At 23.5% G+C, this 21,023-nt stretch overlaps 1 pseudogene; it reads left to right on the top strand.

Moving 5' to 3' along the window:
• The first annotated feature begins 4,200 nt into the window (after positions 1 to 4,200).
• LOC114127032 (uncharacterized) lies at positions 4,201 to 12,650 on the top strand (annotated as a pseudogene).
• The last annotated feature ends 8,373 nt before the right edge of the window (positions 12,651 to 21,023 follow it).

Raw genomic sequence — 21,023 nt, 5'->3', positions numbered from 1 at the left:
CTCGTCGGTTGGTCGGTCGATGTTTTTGGCCAAAAACATTTCCGTCGATCGAACGGACATGATTTGAATACGCGGGGCCCATATAGATTTTGGCGAATATCGTCGGACAAGAATGTCCGCTTGTCTGTGTGCAGTACTCGTATGTTACGTTATATATAAATGTGTTTTTGGTTTTTTTTTTTTTTCGTTTTTGGTATGTGAATGTAAACCAATATGGAATTCGTAATGAATCCGACTCCGCGTGTGTACGCGTATTGTGTGTGTGTCCATATATAGTGTGTCGGCTGGTGATGATGGTGGTGGTGGTGAATAGGCGGAGAAGCGCAGAAGTGCAAAATTGGAATGTTAAGTGGCTGAAAAAAATGAACAAGATAAAAATGGTCTAAATAATAACGAAGCAATAAAACGAGAACACGAACTAGAAGTTGTTTTTTTTCCGCGTTATATTTTTCCTACGGTTGTTGTTATTATTATTATTATTATTATTATTGTTATTATTACAAGGGCATATCGTTCCCGCAGGGAGGAAATTTAATTTTCTTACATTATATGGGTTGCCGTGTGCGTACGGTTCATGAATAACAAAACGTAACACAAACTGGAAATCACGGAATTATAATACATGGTTTTCTTTACGGTTCATCATTAGTGTAATATTGTTATCGGATCGGGGGTCTGATTTGCTCCCATCGACGACACCGCCGCCGCCGCCATCGAAACCGTTTCAAGTGCCGATTATTCTAATGACGTGTGCATAATATTATACCTGTTAGTTGTTTCAAATAACGCGTATATAGATATTTGCACGATTTACGACGCTTGGTTTAGTCAAACCGATCGAAATAAATTATACTTAGTAAACATTTTTCCGATGATCATTTTTATCCGATAATTTCAATTTTCAAGAAGATAAAATAATACATCTAGCAAAAAACATAGTATTATGACGTTCAAAAATATCGTTTAATTATATCGTTGTTAAAATTTACAACACAATTATATATAGCTACAAAGCCGAATATTTTGTTTGCTTATGAAACGTTTTAAAACACTTTACACATACAATCAAACGTCGACATGTAAACAATTCGAACTTATTGTTTAAATTTATATAAAAAACTGTCATCGTTTGATATTCAATAGAACGAGACAATTTGTTTAGGCTACGATAACTATCCTGACACTTCTTTCAGTTTCTACTCATGGGTTTGCTAGACGTTTATTACTATTGGTTTGTAAATAACACAGCATAAGCATCGTGGTACACGAAACGAACATATTTTTTTTCTTAGATGAAAACGAAATTTGTTTTTTTTTCTATCATTATTCATTATTCACAACGAATGTAACATAATATTATAATAGTAAGATTCAAGTATAATACATATATATCTGAAAAATAAAAATAACTTGAATCGGGCAGTATCTGAAAGTTGAACTAACCGTATCTTTGTGTCAATCAATATGCTGGTCGTGACTCGTGGCACACAAATAATCGAATGGGCGATTACGGTTCAGTAAGATTTGTTTGTTTTTTGGTTAAGCGCATATATACTAAGCAAGTACGTAGAATGGAATATTTTAAGCGATCAAAGAGCACGCCGTGTGTATGTGTGTGTGACGGTGTGCCGAAACGAATAATCCATCCATTCAAAAATCGTTCGAATTTCTTACTGTGTAGGATTCCAATTTGTTTTTGTTATCTAATGTCAAAACATCGTCAATCGTTCAAAGTTCTGCAACTGTCTACTAAAAAATTGCGGTTCGTTCAATTGATAAGTAACTAATTTAAATTGATTTTTTATACGATACTTTAACAGCCAATAAAAACGCGTGTCTACAAGGAAAAAAAATATCGAGAGAAACATTATAATTAGTTATGAAAATATAATACACGAGATAGTATTGACATTTTAATATGTAAAATCATTATGTGATACACTAAACAAACTTAAAAAATAGTATACAATAGAGCAATAGAGGTAGTAACATAAACTATACACAATGTATATAATAATACTAATAATTGATAATAGTACATAGAATATAATTGAAAATAATTTCATGTTTTTTTGGTTTTTTTTTTTGTATTAATTTTTTGAAATATGAACCAATATTTATAAAAAAAAAACACTAAAATAAAATAAAACGTGGAAAACACGATATTATGTATAAATACAAAAAACTAGTACGGTATGATCTCAGTATGGTTAGTAAATATGAGTGTTTAATATTTATATTGTACTTTATATAAATCGATGTTACCAATACGGTTTTTAAACTAAAAGTAGGTAGCAATATGAGGATAAAGAGTTTTGTACTTATTGATTTTTCTTTCATACACCATTTTCTGATGATAAATTATAGAAAATGGTTTTGAGGATGAATTAAAGATTTATATGACTTTAATTCAAAACCAATGTTTGAACAAGGATTGTAAAGGAAAAATAACTCTATTTATCTAATACGTACGTATATAATATGTACATATTTTATTATTTTAGTAATAAATCAAATAGTCACAAATAACTAAAAGTGACATCTAAAAAGCATATTATTACATTTTTTTAAAGATTTTATTATAGATTACTATTGAAATAATTAAATAGTTAATCATATTACTATATTTCAAACTAGACTACGCATAATATTATTGATAGAAAAGGTTTTCCTTGTTTATTATCGTGTCTTTTCTATTTTATATAATGAATTATTCAATTGAAACGAATTTTTTCTATACCAATTAATTCGATTTTAGAAAATTTGCATTTAAAATCTGTGTTTTTTTTTATATTGTAATATTATTATAATCAAATCAATTAAAAAATTTACTTTTCATTTAGTTATTTAGGAAGTTATACAATTTATTGAATTTTTGTTTGGTTGTTAAAATATACTATACAAACCTACTTATCAATTATTGACATGACAATATGAAACACCTATCTAAAATAATAAATATTAATATATATATATATATATATATATATATATATATATTAAATTGTAATATTAGTTACTCTCTACAATATATAAAAAATATTACATACTGTATAGTGTATATTAACTAACAAAATATATTCATTCGAAACATTCAGATTGTTATATACAATAAAACTCCTGTACAAAGAACTTCCATTTTAAAATAAAATCTGTTTAACAAAATATTTTTGTGAACTAAAACAAATTTATTTCATTTTATTTAATGAATATCTTTAAAGGTAATATGATTTTTTTTTATTTTCTATAGAATCGGTTACCTACATGGAAGTTTCACTATATTATTAAAATTACACAATACTATTGTTAATTCGATATTTACTATGGACACAAACAAACTCAAAGAAACATTGTTATTAACATCTGTTTTTCAATTTACAGTAAAAAAGAAATTACAAATTAAAATATATGAATTGTTTTAGAGTAGTTAACTTTTAAAGCACATTATTAATAAATGCCTCTTGTAATAGTGTTAAAATCCCTAAATATGGAAAGCTTATCCATAAGAAATAAAACTTTAATTAAAATCGTCTATTTAATAATTAACATCATTATTAAGTCCCCAGACTATATTACAATATTTTTATTTTTATAATACGTTTAAAATAATTTAATTTTAACACAATAATATTGTTTATAATTTGATATATCAAATATTATAATATAATATTGAAATATTAAACTTGTCTGATCACATTTTCTTATTTAGGTAATACATAATATAATTATTATAATCACAATTATTTTCAGCACTGTAAATGTGTGAGTACCTACAGGGAGAAATACAGTCACTTTAATTTACTATAGTGGTTTCATTAATTTATGAACTTACTGACTTAGTTATTTTAAAATTACTTGTTCATATTTTAAACTATTTAAAAAATAGTTCATTTTAGTCAAACATAGAATGAAGATAATCGCAAAAACATAAAACGAGTCTGAAAAATGTATAGTCGTCAGTTGTATTCTATTCTCGTAATATATAAATAACTTTGAACAACATTATTATTCACTATTGTTTATAAACATCTGTTTCAAAAATAGATAACTTGCATAGACAATTTTATAATATATTCATTCGTTATATTTAAATTAAATATGTTTTCGTCCAATTTAATAACTGTTCTTACTGTTTAGAACACTTGGAAAAATATTCTCTATTGTAATATGCTACACCGTCACTTGTACAAATGTTTTAAATTAGATAATATTATTCAACATCGCAGACATGAAAAAAAAAGTCATCGTTCAAAATATCATGCTACGCTAATATATAAATCGATGTCATTCGAATATTTAAAAATGTGCATCGTTTGAGCTTAAATAATTGTGCCTAACCTAACAAGTTTGTAATCACAAGTATGTATATAATATTCTTATTTTTAAATAATAAAATTAATTATCAACTTTTTTATTTCTTTGTGTACTATTATTATTAATTGGTTACCTATGCGTTATGTAAATAGTAATTAGAAAGCCTGCAGTTGTACTATAGTGTATCATAATATAATAGGTTAATACTAAATTAAAAAAACAATTACAAATATAATTAAAATATTACGTATTATTGAAGATAGCCTGGAACAAGCTCTAAGTCCTCAACCAATCAACATACAAAAATTATTCAATCATCTAAAATTAACTAAATTATACCAACTGATTTAATCTATATATAATCCAAACACATTATTTTTTACTATTATTATGTTATGTATATATTATTATTTATTATTAATGTTTCACACTTGTAAATATTGTTAATGTTTATAGCCAATAACCTTTGCTGTTGCGGCTTATTATATTAAATAAAAAAAATAATAATAATAAAAATAAAAATATTACGTATATTGCGTTTTTACATCTGTATGGTAAATGTTAAATATAACTGGAGCCAACATTTATCGTAATATTTAATGGTTATATAATATATTAATTTGCTTTTTCACAATTTTTGTGATATATTTAAATTTTAAGTTTTCTTCCTGTCTTGTGTAACTCATAACTTTATTAAAAAATAAATAATTAAGAAATGTATAATACTTATATCCGTTTATCAAAATGTTAATTATATTTCAACATATACTACAATAGTTTGAAATTACTTTTAAGAATATAAAACAATTATGCATATCAGAGGGTTGTTTAAGGTAATAAAAAAAAAAGGTTGTCGATGATTAATAGAAGAATAATTACATCAATGATTTTGAACGTGTAATATTTATAGTTTTGTAGATATAATTTACTTAAAATAGTACTCACAGATCACACTTCCATTACACAACTTAACATATTATTTTTTAATAAATTAAGTTTTATTATTTTCCATTAATTATCTAAACAGATTTCGATCGATACTGCAATATACCATAGTTTTTCGTCAAATATTCAATTTGTATTACTTCTGAATGTTTTTTTTTTTTTTTTTTTAATTTAAACTTGAATACATTATAGTGTTCAAAAGCTGGAAAAGGTTAATGCATAATGATTCGAACACAAAAAACATATTGAACTTATATTGATTAACTGTTCGCAGACCATTTTCGTAGTACAAATTCTGCAGAGATATTCAATTTCAGATGCGGTTCCAAATAAAGGACATGGTACTGAAGGATCGATTTTCGTTTGTGGTAAACCCAAAATCGTCAAGCATTTTATTCTGCCTGATTACTATTTGTGGCAACATTCTCTCCATTGCAACAGTCATACATGATATGCTATATGCGTCAATGAAACTTCAACTAAAAGTCCAAACTATGATGCTTGTCAATTAAGATTTTAGAATTTGACACTTATAATATTGATTACTTTTTTGTATATAAAGTCTATATTAATAAGTCGTAGTAGCGTAAGTCTTAATTTAAAATCCTAATTATTATAAACACTACTCGGCGTCTGAAGTATTTGTATAAATGTATACACTTTTTGGTTTCATCCGCCGTAATAATTTTATGTAAAACAACTTTATAAATTATTATAGTATAATATACATATATGAATCTATATTCAAAATAATAACATTCATTAAATTTTTTACTATTTATAGTAATTATTTAGTAGTATTAACTCGAGAATTACTCGATGGTTTACTATCATTCCAGAACAGTAATAATAATTAATGTATTTATACATTAATAATATAATAATTTATTTTGATATAGTGTATCGTATGTCAGATAAATAAAACAATTTGTGCTATAAATTAAATTTAATAAATATTTATTTATTTTAGTTGCTAATTTGATTCGAATTATGAAATAAACACTTTGTTTTTTTTTTTTTCAGAATTATAATGGCGCGAGCTTTGAAGTTGTTCTGTTTTTCAATTTCTATATTACTTGTTAGTATTATTTATTTTTTTGTGTATTATATTAATTCATAACCAAACAAAAACTTATTGTTTTTATATAGATTTTGCAATCAGTAAATTCTGCTCCTCGAAAATCTAAAGACAGTGGTGAGGATGAATATTTTTTGCATTTAAATATCATAGAAAAATTATCACTTTATTGTTTGAAGAACTCTATTAAAACTTTTTATAAAACACACATTTATAATTAATAACTACTTTTCAACATTTTATAGATAATAACTGATAACTAGCAGTTATAAAATATTGAATAGATTATTAAGTACCTAAATAAATCATTTGTTCAAATCAAAGGTTGAACTATTATTACGATAATGACTTACAGCTAGTGACATCCGACTAATTTTCCGTTAATTTCAAACTATTAGTGTTTCACAGAAAATGTCCGTAGTAGTCTCATCAAAATGTAAGTATCTCGACCATCACTATTACTGTATGTCCAGGGTATACATCCATATAAGTGTGTAATTCAAATTTCGAACCCTATGAATTTTCTTAATATACATGTGAAATGTGAAATCGATATTTGATTATGTTTAATGTAGGACGATTGGATTAAATATTTTCTATGGTAGCAAATGTCAATATTTGTTTGCAAATGTTACTGAATTGATACGAAAAATCGCAGGAAAATTTAATTTCCTCATCTCGTAAATGCGGCCGTGATACGCTATGTAAATGATGTGCAATTTTATACTGAGTCGAATTTCTCAGCGAAAAAGCCCAAAATTACATAGTTACACTTTATTTTATGTTTTGAGTTTTTTTATTTTTTATAAATTTGTATTATTATTATAAATTTGCCATATATATTAAACTACGCACCTAGATTTCCATAAAAAAATTCGTCCATCACTCGCTCCGATGATTCGCTCTAAGTAAGTGTCTGAAGTTATATAGTTTATTGAAAATAAGTAGAAGAAAGAAACCGACTCTTATGGAATTAATAATATTTTAGTACCTTCTACGCTCTCCATAAAAAAAATTATAAAATTTTCTATGATTTTGTTCAGAAGATAATATGAATAAATAATACACTGATTTTTTCATTCCAACTACTCCAGTAATAGCTATTTATATTTTATCAAAATTAATATTACATAATTTAGGTACACACAAAAACTGATTAAAAGGCATAGAAAAAAATACACGCAATGTAGAAAAGGTATCGCTAATTAGTAATTACTAATGGCGGTTACTATTTTTCTAAGTTTACATTAGTAGATACTGTTAAAGTTTTAAAAAAAATCTCGGCAATTTAATTAAATTGTTAAAAATACAAAATATTTGAATATTAGATATGATTTTGAATTATTAAAATAATTAATGAAAGTATAAAGACAGTTTCGATAACTTTATTTCTATTTCACATTATCGAGTGTTATGTTTATTGTGATATTATGCTTCAATAAATCATTTGAATATTTAGTATATTGTATACTGCATTAGATGTGTTAGATTATCACATTCATTGAAATATTTTTATAATACCAATGTTTAAAGACACAGATTCTAACACCCAAGATGGAGAAGAAGTCAAACCAACTCTTTTCAAAAATTTTGATAGATTATCAAAAACTAGGGCTGGACAAATGGCAAGACAGTTTAAAAATATGGCAAAAAACAAAGCTAGTAAACTATCAAAAGAATTCAAAAATTCGTTAGTCGAAGATTCAAAAAAACACGTGAATGGTAAAAACCTAGAGTAAATATCTATAATATTTATTATATACAGTTTTACTATACATTTGGTTTATGATTTTATTCTACATTAGTATATTTACATAAATAGGACTGCTTTCAATGTAATATTTCAAAATCGCAAATTTAAAAAATCAAAAAAAAAACGGGCAAGTGGGTACCGTTCTGCTGTACATTAGTGGGTGGGGTGGACCTCAGACTAGGGTAGGTTAAATTTGAATGCAATGATAGGTATCATTGTATACGAAAAACGATTCTGAACGAAGATGATTTGTCAGCCTAGGATATAATATCCAGTTGTTGGTGAAAAAGGTGGTTTATGTTTTATAGGCCTGAATACACCAAAATTTAAGTTCTTTTATAATTATTGTAAGCTAAACTTATGAAAAATCTTGTATTAAATTTTCAACTCTTAGCTACCTATACAAATATTTTTATGAATTATACCTACAAAATAATTTGCAGATATTCATAATTTTGACGAATTTTCATCAAAATTTGAACTTCAAATGCTAATAAAAAAAATTGTGCTTATTTATCCTTATAATTTTTTAATCACTATAAGAATAACATATGAGGAACTTTGTATAACATTTTCAAGTATTTTGATAAGGCCAAAAAAATTTTATCGACACTTCAAAAAAAAATTCTTAGGAAAATTGAAAATTTCATTTGTCTATAAATAGCTCAAAAAAGTCAAAATAATTTGAAAATCAAATCACGTAAAGCAAATGGCAATCTAAATAACTGGTAAATTTTTCAAGTATTTACGATTTATACTATTTGAATAACAACAAATATCAAAAATCGTTTGATGCTAAACCGTTATTTAACGCGGTTTTGTAAAAATTTAAATTTCAAACACTCATAAAATTTTTTGTCTGAATCCGGTAGAGTTTTTTTTACAGATACTTGAAGAAAAATTTATGGAGAATCTTGTACCAAATTTTCAAAACTTAGTTATAAAAGGAAAAATATTTACGATTTTCCAACCACAAAATTACTTGCAAATTTTCGCAATTTTGACATATTTCGTATAAATTTGAACTTTAAGTACTTGTAAAAAAAAGTTGTGACTAACGATTTCGGATTCTTTTTTTATCACTTTAAGAACAACTTATAAGAAACCTTGAATTAAATTTTCAAGATCTTCTGGTCAGCCAAAAAATTTTTATGGTTATTTAAAAAAAAAATACTTAGAAAAATTGAATATTTCAATTGTCTATAAATAGTTCAAAAAATGTCAAAATTCTTTAAAAATTTAACTGTGTATGGAAAACGCTAATATAAACATTTAGTGAAAATTTCAAGTATTTACATCGATTAGTTTTTGAGTTATAGCAAAATAAAAAATTCGATTTTGACGAAAACTGGTTTTGCGTAAAAATTCCCGTTTTTCCGTAATTTTTTTTTTTTGTTTTTCTCGATTTTTTTGAAAACTGTTTAAAAATGTTAACTTTTTACCTCTATAATGTACCAAGGATATTCACTTTTACATCGGAAACCACCCCCATAGTTTGAAATTAGAGCATTATTTCGACTAGTTATGCTGTACACAGACACAAAAAAAAAAAAATAAAAAAACACACATCATTGTAAAATCAATACATTCATCACGTCGTTCAGAATCTAAAAATAATTTTATAAAACATACAATTTAAAATATTTAATAATAAGTCTTTGAGAAAATAAAATATTGTACATAATATGTTATATTGTTATTATAATATACATTAATAATTATGTGTTATATTTTTTTTGTTCAAAAACTAGGTGAAAATGATCTCATTCCAATGGTCTTAGAAATAATGTCTTATTACCTATTAAGGCCGCAGCTCAAGCAAGCTTAAAAACATTCGGAGAACCTGCTGTAGAAATGATGTCTAATGTAAAAAAAAAGTTTGATGAAGAATTAGAAAAAGCAGATCGTGAGTACAGTTACATTATACACAATATTATTAAAAGTTTTCATTGAAATAACACTCATTAAGATTATACACGGATTTCAACATATATAATTAACTGTGAGGTAACTTTCAGTTATTTCAAAATGCTTAATACTTAAACGACCCAAGAGCAATTAGATATTCATAAAAAACACAGAACGCGTCATTGCTTTTCATTTATCACACATATTGTGAAAATATTAAATTGTAATATATTATAATATTACCTAATATAATATTTCTGATATCTGTGAAAATAACTTACTACCAAAACACATGTACACTGTCAATATAAATTTTAAGTTCTTATTCCAAGTCAATGTAAGTATAATATTAAAATGTAAAATTAAACATTATTTTAGAAGATGAAAACTACGTTCCAATAATTAGTGCCTATACAACAAAAATAAATAAACCGGTTGCTTTGGTTAAAGCATCAAGACATATTATTGGAGATGCAATGGAAGGCATGCAAAAAACAGCATCATCGATTTGGTATTATGGAAAAGACAAAGGTACTAAAAAAACAAAAAATAAAAAAAAAGATAAAAATAATAGAAAAAATAAAAATAAAAATGATGGTACAAATAAAAAGAAAAAAACACAAAAATAATTTAATATAAATTATAAGCATAATTTAACTATTATATATAAATAAAATATAAATATATAAATAATAATAAAATGTATAAATATCTGAAAATCATAAGTAAATATTAAATTGTTGTGTATTGTATATGTTAAGTGTACGAGTACCTATTATTTAAAAACATTAGACTCACATAATAAAACTAGAATCATTATAATTGTTCGTACAACTCACGCATAATATTGTTTAAAATTATATTTTATCTGTCTATAATAATATAAAATTTAAATAAAATTTTAAAGTAAAATTTTATTTAGTGTATACCATAATAAGATTACTTATCATTAATAAAAAATAAAAAGATTTACTTATTGAATACAGTATTATACCGAATATAATGAATTTTTCTAGAACATCTAATTTAGTTTATGCAAAGAAGATAATATGTACAAATTGCTCTTTATTTTCACCATAATATGTATTTATACATAGCAACACATTCAATTACACTTTAAAAAAATGTGTATTTTTTTTTATGTATGATCCAAACGACATCTGATAAATCTACAGAAGACAACTAATGAAGATACACAAATCTAGTAAATTATTGAATACAAATCAATAAATTGATATAATTACGGTTTGAATATTTTAATGAATAATATAAACTCAATAACTATTTAAACATTAAAGAGTGCTTAACACAAATGAATAAAAACACACACAAACAAAATATGTATTATAATAGTTAATTATTATTTTATAAAAATTAATATCAATAATGTAATTAATATACTATATTCGCTGGTCTGATTTCTTTTTATTTGTCGACGAACAAGATTTATATTAAGTATATAATTCAAATAATTGTTTCTTGCGTTATTACCGTCAAATAATTATAAAATTTAAAATACAGCATTGTATTGTCAATGGTAAATTTAATATTATCCATGATATTAGTTATATACCTTAAAATAATTTTTTATTCCATTTCCTATATTATAATATTATATTTCCAAATATCAATAAAAATGTTATTCGCTTTTATTTGTCAAAACAATAAAACTCAGTAACTTCAATTAAAATAAAAAATAATTGTTATTTAGAAATTAATTTAATTTTTATTATATTATTGTACGTCATGATGCATAATATAATGTTTTATATTACTCTATGAAGATTTATTCTGCATCTGATTACTAAAAAAAGTATCTTTTTAACGATTCATAACCATGAGGTATGTTTTCAAAATTGCATAATACGATTCGATAACAAAGAGCTTTTATTATTCATATACATATACAAATAACAAATGTTAAATGCTTAAACGCTTCAAACTACAGCATAGAAAAATTTTATCTTGTACGTAAATTTAACGAAAACAAATAGTTTTATCGATGTATATTAAATTATTAAATATGGTTAAAAGATTTCTAATTTATATTCGGTTGCCTGTATAAAATTATAGGTTGTATTAATATACTTGCAACAAATAAAATTTTGCAATTCGCAAGTTTTTAAATATGTAGATGCTAACTATTTATTACAAGTGTATCAATTCCATTCAGTTTATTGAAAGTCACAAATGCCTATCTGTTATTATTTCATAATTTATTTATAATAGTTACATTTATTTAGTATTGAAAATAACTTATTTTATTTATACTTATTTTTTATTTAGAACACTACATTTTACATTTACTAAAATATTATACAAATAATAAATTATGTGATTACCATTGAGTATTTTAAAAATATTTCCATTTGTTATGGATTATAATTATTCAATATAAACTTCTTTAGAACGTGTATTACATGTTTTTAGAATCTTCCATTATAATAAGTAGGTAGGTATTTATTTTGTATTTGAAGAGTGATTTAGTTAAGTGAACATATTTACATCATAAATTGCAACTTCAATAGAAGTAACTTTCAATGGAAATATTTTATACAACATATATTATTATGTTATTGATTCCTAAGAGATACGAATGTATAACGCAATCAAATAAATGTATGATTAAAAAATAAAAATAAATATTTATTACATTTGAGTTTTTTTTTTTTTTTAAATAAATATTTGGGTATACCAATACACATTGCTTATAATTTTTTAATAATAAATTATATCAGCATGTGTTGGAAAATTTGAATATACTAAAAAAAAAACATTTATGATTTTCTCATCACAAAAATATACATTAAATATCTATCTATCTATATATATATATAGATAGATATTTATGATGAAGGAGAGAAAATATATTAATTTAAGTTATCCGAATAAGAAACCAACCATTATTATACACTAGATTGATTTTAAAAGATTAAAAACAATTAATTCAAAAAAACACATATTTTTTTAGCGTTTGATTACTCATAATTTGGATGATAATTTACAGAAAATGAAAGATACAAGAAGTTATATTAGTACATTTTTTTTCTAGTCTAAAGAAAACCACTCTGTATTATTTTAATGTCAAGGTTATCGTAGAAGAGTAAATTAAAGACAATATGTGAAGTTTCTGTTTTTTTTTTTTACCGAACTTTATTTTCGAAAATACTTGATTTATTTACGTTTTATTTTCAACCAAATCCAATACTAGTAGACAGTCTTAACTGGTTTTAAGAGTATATTATAGAATAGATAATCAGTGTAATTTTTAGGCTTGAAAATTTATTCTTATGAGTAATATTATTAATGAACTTGAGCGAGCGTTAAAAATTAATCCTTTTGACTTAGTAATTTTATTCCAGATTAATATCTTATTAAGGTAAAAACTTAAATACTTAACTAAATCAGGTGAAGGTATTAATCGATATTATTTAATATATAATATTTGGACAGGCATCATGTCTTAAAGTAAAAAAGTAAGATGAATTGAATATGATTTAATTTAATTTTCCAAATTTAAACCATTTTGATAATTGATATAAATAAGGTTGAAAATAACTATCTGAGATTCTGAGAAAATTGAACTGAATCATCATGTATTTATAACAAGATTTTATATTCAAAATAAAAGTATTTTGACTTATCACTAAACTAAATGTTAAACAGTAGTATAAGCGAATACTATAGTATTAATAATAGTTATATCGGAGTTTGATAATTCAAACGAATTAGAAAATACCGATTTGTAAGATACGATTTAATTTAGGATTTTTTTCAGGATTTGTCAAAAATTGTCTTAGCATAAGTTTTTGATTTAATTGTAAGATTGCTGGGAATGAGTGGTATTTATTTGATGACAGTATTACACAATGAACATTAATAAAACTAGTACTAACAGGTAAATCTAAATTATTTTATTCAGGTTTCTTAAAAGCTTTACATGAAAATTATATAGAATTTTTTAATTTTTATATATGTACAAATTGTAGTTAACAAAATAGTTTTTAGATCAGAGGGCACACATTAGATAATATTTGAGTTAATTTTGGCAGACTGACCAGTCACTACTCACTACAGCTGATACTGAGAAGCATCAAACAAAAGCAAAATGTATGATAGCCGTATACTCTTTATAGTTAATTAGTTATGATACCAACTTACGATTTTAGGTTTATAGAATTCCTCTATTTTAATTTTGGCATGCTATAATGATTGAAGTTGAACAATTTCTAACCTAAGTGAAAAGTGGTGATATTTATTAAAACTTGTGTGACTTGTATAATTTCTAACATCATAAGCAAGTATGAAAAGTTAGTTTTAAGTTATGATTATGGATAAAAATGACAAATAACTACATGATTTGATTTATCCAATTTTAATTGTAATAATAAAAATACATGAAATTCAACACGTACTCTTGTAATATTGAACTAACAATATGTATGATTAGGTGCTCCAGATTTAAATTGCAGGTGATCAGCTATTAATTAACAGTATAAACCATTGGAACTATTCAAATTAACTAATTATATTATACATACACTCGGGAAGTATTACATATTTACATGCCACAAACAAAAATAGTTTGGGGTGATTTAAAGGTCAAAAAGACTGGTCGTCTACATCAGTCCTCAAAATTAATTAAACATATTTCTATAGAAAATACAAATAAAAATGGCTAAATGTAGACTATAAAATAATATAATTGCCTACTCGTTTAAACATTATTATAAATTATTAAAATTGAAAACATATGTAATATTAGAATGCCCTATCATTATTAGGCCCTATAAATCATTAAAAACATATTTTGTTATGACATATTTCAAATTAATAGACAAATTTTAAGAATATCCTTTTAAACACTGTAGACTTCTAAATAAATTATTAATATTTTTATAAAAAGCTTTGCTTTCAATACTTAATATTTTCAAAACTAATATATTTTCATTAATGCTAAAAAATTCAAAATTGTTCATTAGCTATTGAAAAAATATCACCTCTTTGGAACAAAAAATTGTTTCCATCAAAAATTTAAAACGTTATTTAATCATAGATAAATATATAATGTGATCCACAGTGCCTATTATAGTTTTAAGAAATATAAACCATATTTTTCGCTGTTTTCATGTAATTTATTTCTATATTAAAATATTTAAGGTTCTATACAATAATATTAAACAGAAGAACTATTATAAGTTATTATTCGAAACGTAAGAAGCTAATGATTATAAGTGTAAAAAATTACATGATTGATGCATTGATAAGTATAATGTAAAAACATTATTTTATACATTTTATATTCATATTTTTTTTAAAAAACTATTTATTTATTTATTATTATTATTATTATTTTTTGCAACAATATCTGAACGTTTGATAATCCAATATTCAAAATTCAATATTTTAAATAAATAATTTTGATTTTTAAAATAATAATATTATGTAAAGTTCTATAAGTATGCATTTTAAAATAATTAAATTTTAGAAGAATATTGGTAAATCATTTTATTATATTCATTAAATTGTATATATTAACTAAACAATTTGAGTAGGTCTAAAAATATTTTTATTGGTATTAGCTGTAAAATTTATGTTTCGATTAACATAATATAACAGATTAGTTACAGAAATATACATTTTTTTTTATCATTTTATTATAATTATTTTACACAAGGCCTAAACGTTTTCTTGATTACAATAAATAATAATGAATCCTAATTAAAAAAAAAAATGTATTGTCCTGTACATTCTATTTAAATATTAAAAGCATTCATGTGTATTTTCATTGAACTCAATACTGTAGAATATTAGTTATTTGATTTAACTGAACAATATATTGTGTAATTTTTCACAACAAAATGTATTGCATAGTATTACCAATTTTTACTTAAAATAAAATAAAACCGATTGTACACTATTATTGATTGAACATTTGAGCATGTTATATCAATTATTGTTGACTGATTGATTACATTGTATTTGATTGATTAATAGCAATTGCTTATTGTTTCAGATATCACAATGAATATTTTCACACTGGTGTACTTATTGCTTTATGTGTAATTTTTAGGTGTTATTATATTATTTGAATATAAATCTACAAAAATAATAAAATATAATTATCTATTTAGTTTCCGCAAAAAGTGATCACAGCTACAATATTATTGCTAAAAATATAAATTTTATAATCAGAAGTCATAATGTAAATTAGTACGATTGTAAATATTATTGATGTTTGTAAAGGTAAATTATTGATTGAGTTATTTTAACACAAAAATATGCTTTTGTCAATTTTAAAGTCAGCTCAAAAATATTTATTATATTTATCATATAATTAAAGTTCTTAAATACTTATTTATTTCTCTAAATAATAGATTTAATAAAATTTATCTATATTTTTAAATAAGCAAGCTCAGAGACAACATAAATTTGTCAATGAATCAATTCAGGCTTATAATCTTTTTTCCGTATATCATTGATTATGAGTAGAGCTCGGTTTTTAAAGCGTAACAAACAACTAAAAAAAGCACACGATTATTTTAAAAAAGCAAAATATAAGTATATTTATTTTTAAAAAAAAAAAAAGTATAACCAAAAATTAACAAGAACTAGTTATAAAAATTAGCAAAAAAAAAATTGAAAAATTAATTAAAATTAAAAAAAAAATAATGCACTACCTTGTATTTCCCTAGATTTTCAGTAGTGAAACTGACTTTATTATCTGATAGAATATTTAACATTTAACATAGTATACGAACTCTATAAATCCACTGAAGTGATCGGTGTACACTTCATATCGATGTTATAGACATACTGACTATATAGGTACTGCAGGCTATCTGTAGATCTACAATCTATAGGTACATTTAATATGTTTAATAATCAAGCCGATAACGAAAACTATAATAATCTAATATAAACATCTAGTCCGTATTCTGGGTTTTTACGTTTCTTATTGATTCAATTTTTTATTATTACTATAATGGCATATTAAACATATGAAAATTTTACATCTGAAATAACTGAAAAAAGTAATAAAAGCATTTATACATAAAATAAGCCGAAAAGCAAAAATAAATTGGTTTATTTGGAATGAGAATGACGTGAAACGAATTTACGTATAAAAATTAAATTTCTATCTCATACATAAAAAAGAAGCATATATGCTTTAAAATCCAAGCTTTAGTTATGAGTATACCTATTTAAATATATTCAAATATTGTATAAATTAATTTAAAAAAAATATATTTTATTTTGTATAAACCATCAATAAAATAAAGTCGATCAAAAATTTAAAAAGTAGATCAATTGCAGATTATTATAATATTCTATAAATTAAATTAAAATACTCTAATCAAATTATTTTAAGCTCTCTATATTATAGTTAAATATTAATATGTATTTTATTTAACTCATTTAATTTACTTTTCTTTACGTTATGAATACTTTTAAACTTTTTTTATATACCCTTCAAAAAGTTGAAATTGAACAAAGTTGAGTTAAAGAACAAACTCGAAAATAATAGAAGATTAAAATAAATCAACTTCGAATAGAGAAATACGTAAATTAATGAGATTAAATTTAGTTGAATATATTATTTTACTCGTGTTAATTCACTTAGTTAACAATTTTTTTTTTTATAAAAATAAGTATAATAAAATATCATAATCAGCATTTATATCAACGTATACATTAGTAGTTATAACTATTACTGTACTATTTTAGAATGTTTTAATACTTAACTGCTCTTTATAATTTAGTTTTAAAATTTATATAATAAATGTGTAATAAATAAAGTCTTGTAAAATTAATTTTGTTAGATTAATATTTGGTTATACTAAGTATTTTGATTAAACACCCATTTTAATCAATTTATTTTAATTTATAATTCCCATCTTTCAACATTAGTCTGAAACAATATTTAAATCTGAATTCTCAAACACATATATTATAATATATAAATATTACCTGCATAATACTAGTAATAAAAAGAATATGAACTTAGTGGACTTAGTTTTGAAATTAGAAATTTGGATTATAAGACAAACAATAAAGATTATTTACATAAGTTATAATTAAATCAGTTATCTTAAATAACAATATTTAGCTAAAAGTATAACTTACAATAAAACTTTAACTAAGCATGTTTATAGTAAACACATTGCATTGTTTGAACAAAAAATAAAATATATAATATTTAAGAGTATAATATACTACATACACAATACAGATAGTAAACAAATACATTTATTTACATCAATCAATATCGTATAAAAAAATTGACGCCATTGTAAAATATGTATTCCTATACATTTATAATATATAACTTTCGAACAGTATTTCTAAATGCCTTAGTAAAATATCAACAATAATATTTGAACAAATTTAAAGATACGTTTCCACGACTTCCGCTTCCACCTCTATGCCATGGAATTTCGGGATCAAAGTATGAGTCCATATTGTTTGTAATATTTGTTATGCTGGTTTCAACGTCCATGATGTTAACTCAGCATTTTAATATAAAATAAAAATTTTTAAATCGATGGCTAATAAAATAGATTCCCCATACGTTTATGTTTAAATCGTGAAAACATCTGGGCTATTTCGATACCCCAGAAAAAGTGTTAATTTTCAACAAGACCGTTAATGCAATTGTTGATAAATCGATAAAGCTTAAATTATGCAAATAAAACTCTTATCAAAATCCAATGGAATATAATAATGCTTAATGTGAAAAATAAATACATTATAAAGGTGAGCTGAAACCAAGTTGAATTTTTATAAAATATTAACATTTTTGCATTAGTTGTGAGCCCGGTTATTTTAAGTACTAAATTAGTTGTGTCCTGGATTTTTTTTTTATTTCAAGTATTAAAATTACTACACTAAAATTTTTTTCTTCGTTTTAAGAGACCAAAATGTAAGGTACAACAATTTTCAAAATAGTATAACATATTAGTTATTTAACAATAATCAATTAATTCAATCGAATATTAATCATAATATTTTTAATCATTGTCTATAAGAACTTAAAATATACTTCTACAAATAATCAACGCATGTATTAATATTATAAATTTAAAAATATACTAAATTAAAATAATATTTTTTTATAAACTTGAAAGCAGTAATCACCATATAATAATAGTGAACGATTATAATCCTAGGAAGTTATTATTATTTCAATTCAATTTCAACAAACATAAAAATAATAAATTATTTTATTTTATAAATATTGAATTATTAGAAATTAAAGCAACAAAAATAATTTTTCGCTAAAATTAAATTTAAAAAATAATCATCGGAATAAAACTAATAAATACTTCAGCAGAATCTACGTGGTTATAAATATCAGCATATTTAAAATATTAATATTTTATTTTGAGTTGGTATTTAATACAAATGTTTACTTCGTACCTATTGTAAAATATTTTAATAAAACTTTAATATACGAGTATTTATGTACAAATCAAGATATAAGTAATAATCCAGTTCAACGAAATGCTGAGAGGGACATTTTCAGATGGTATTCCTATCAACTTTTTTTTTTTAAATTGAGAAGAAAAAAATAATGAAAAGTTACAAAGTTTAAGTTCAGATATTGACAAAAATATTGCTGATTAGGAACAATTATGTCAATAATTTCCAACAACTATTATATATAATAATATTAATATGCCAATAATTTCAAAAGCAGTTTATAATTTATATGATTAATATTTAAATAGTTAATTACCCAAATTGCAATTGAAGTTTTTACTTGTCACATCAAAAACATTTATCGAAAGTATTAATAATGAATACAAATAATTATTCATAATGTTAATTTTAAAAATATATATTATCTTTTTAACTTAGCTGCAAACACGGGAAATAACGATTCTACTACTATGGGTGAACTTAAAAATATAATTATATTATAAAATTCGCCTAATGTAATTTTGAAATTAATTGCTCTGGGAAGCGTAACCAGAGAGAGATATTATGGTCATATTATTCCACAATTAGTATCATATTTTTGACCAGAAGGTAAGTAATTATCTAAAAGTAATTACATTAAACAATAGTTTCAAAATATTAATTATTTTATTTTACACACAATGTCTATACGTAACCAGTCAACCAATGATAAGTGTATGTAGTAATAGTAATCTTCAGTGTATAACATCGTATTACGTTTTATTTTATCAACATAATTATTATTTTGGATTATCTCGTATGATTCGCAATATTCGTCAAATATTAAATTTTACCAATTTCATATTCCAAAATAACATAAATCATCGATTGTATTTATTATATTACAAATAAACACTATTAATACGTATAATTAGGATTTATTAATGTATACTGGGCCTTTTTGATTCAACAAATAATAATTAACAGCTAAGAGCATGGCAATGCATTATTTGTTTTCACTCTCTAACAACCTCACATACAACAAATCAGATTATTTATATCAAACAGATCTAGTTTTGTGTTGTCAGCTGTATAACATTATAGCGAATCGACCAATTTATATCAAACTTAAAGGTGAGATCTCTAAGCGTGTAGATGTTTCAATTTTAAAACATCTTATGAGAATTTTAAAATTATAATATTTTAATACAATTATAACTAATTATTATTATTATAACTAACTTAAAATATCTATAAAATCCTATGACTTCTTTAGATAATTGTTTACATTTAAGTTTGATTATAGACCAATTTACGCTAAAGCTAGGCTCAATGTTAAGTTCTCTTTCATGTCGTATCCAAAAGTTGAATTCGGCAGACCTTAAAAAAATTCCCGAAAGATCACATGTGAATACATGTAATTGTAATTACAACGGCAATTCAAATTATGATAAAAGTCAGAAGCTACCCACATGACAGAGCGTAGCTGTGAACCGAGAACAATAGTAAAACCAACAACACAACATTGAATATTTTTAAGACAAATCTGTGCGTAGGTTAGAGAAAAAGAAAACAAATAGTGCACTAGCATGCTCTTATCCTATAATCATGGATACTGTTACC

This window comes from Aphis gossypii, chromosome 3 (genome assembly GCF_020184175.1).
Source record: "Aphis gossypii isolate Hap1 chromosome 3, ASM2018417v2, whole genome shotgun sequence".
NCBI classification, from domain to species: Eukaryota; Metazoa; Arthropoda; class Insecta; order Hemiptera; family Aphididae; genus Aphis; species Aphis gossypii.
This window is presented reverse-complemented; position numbering and strand designations above follow the sequence as displayed.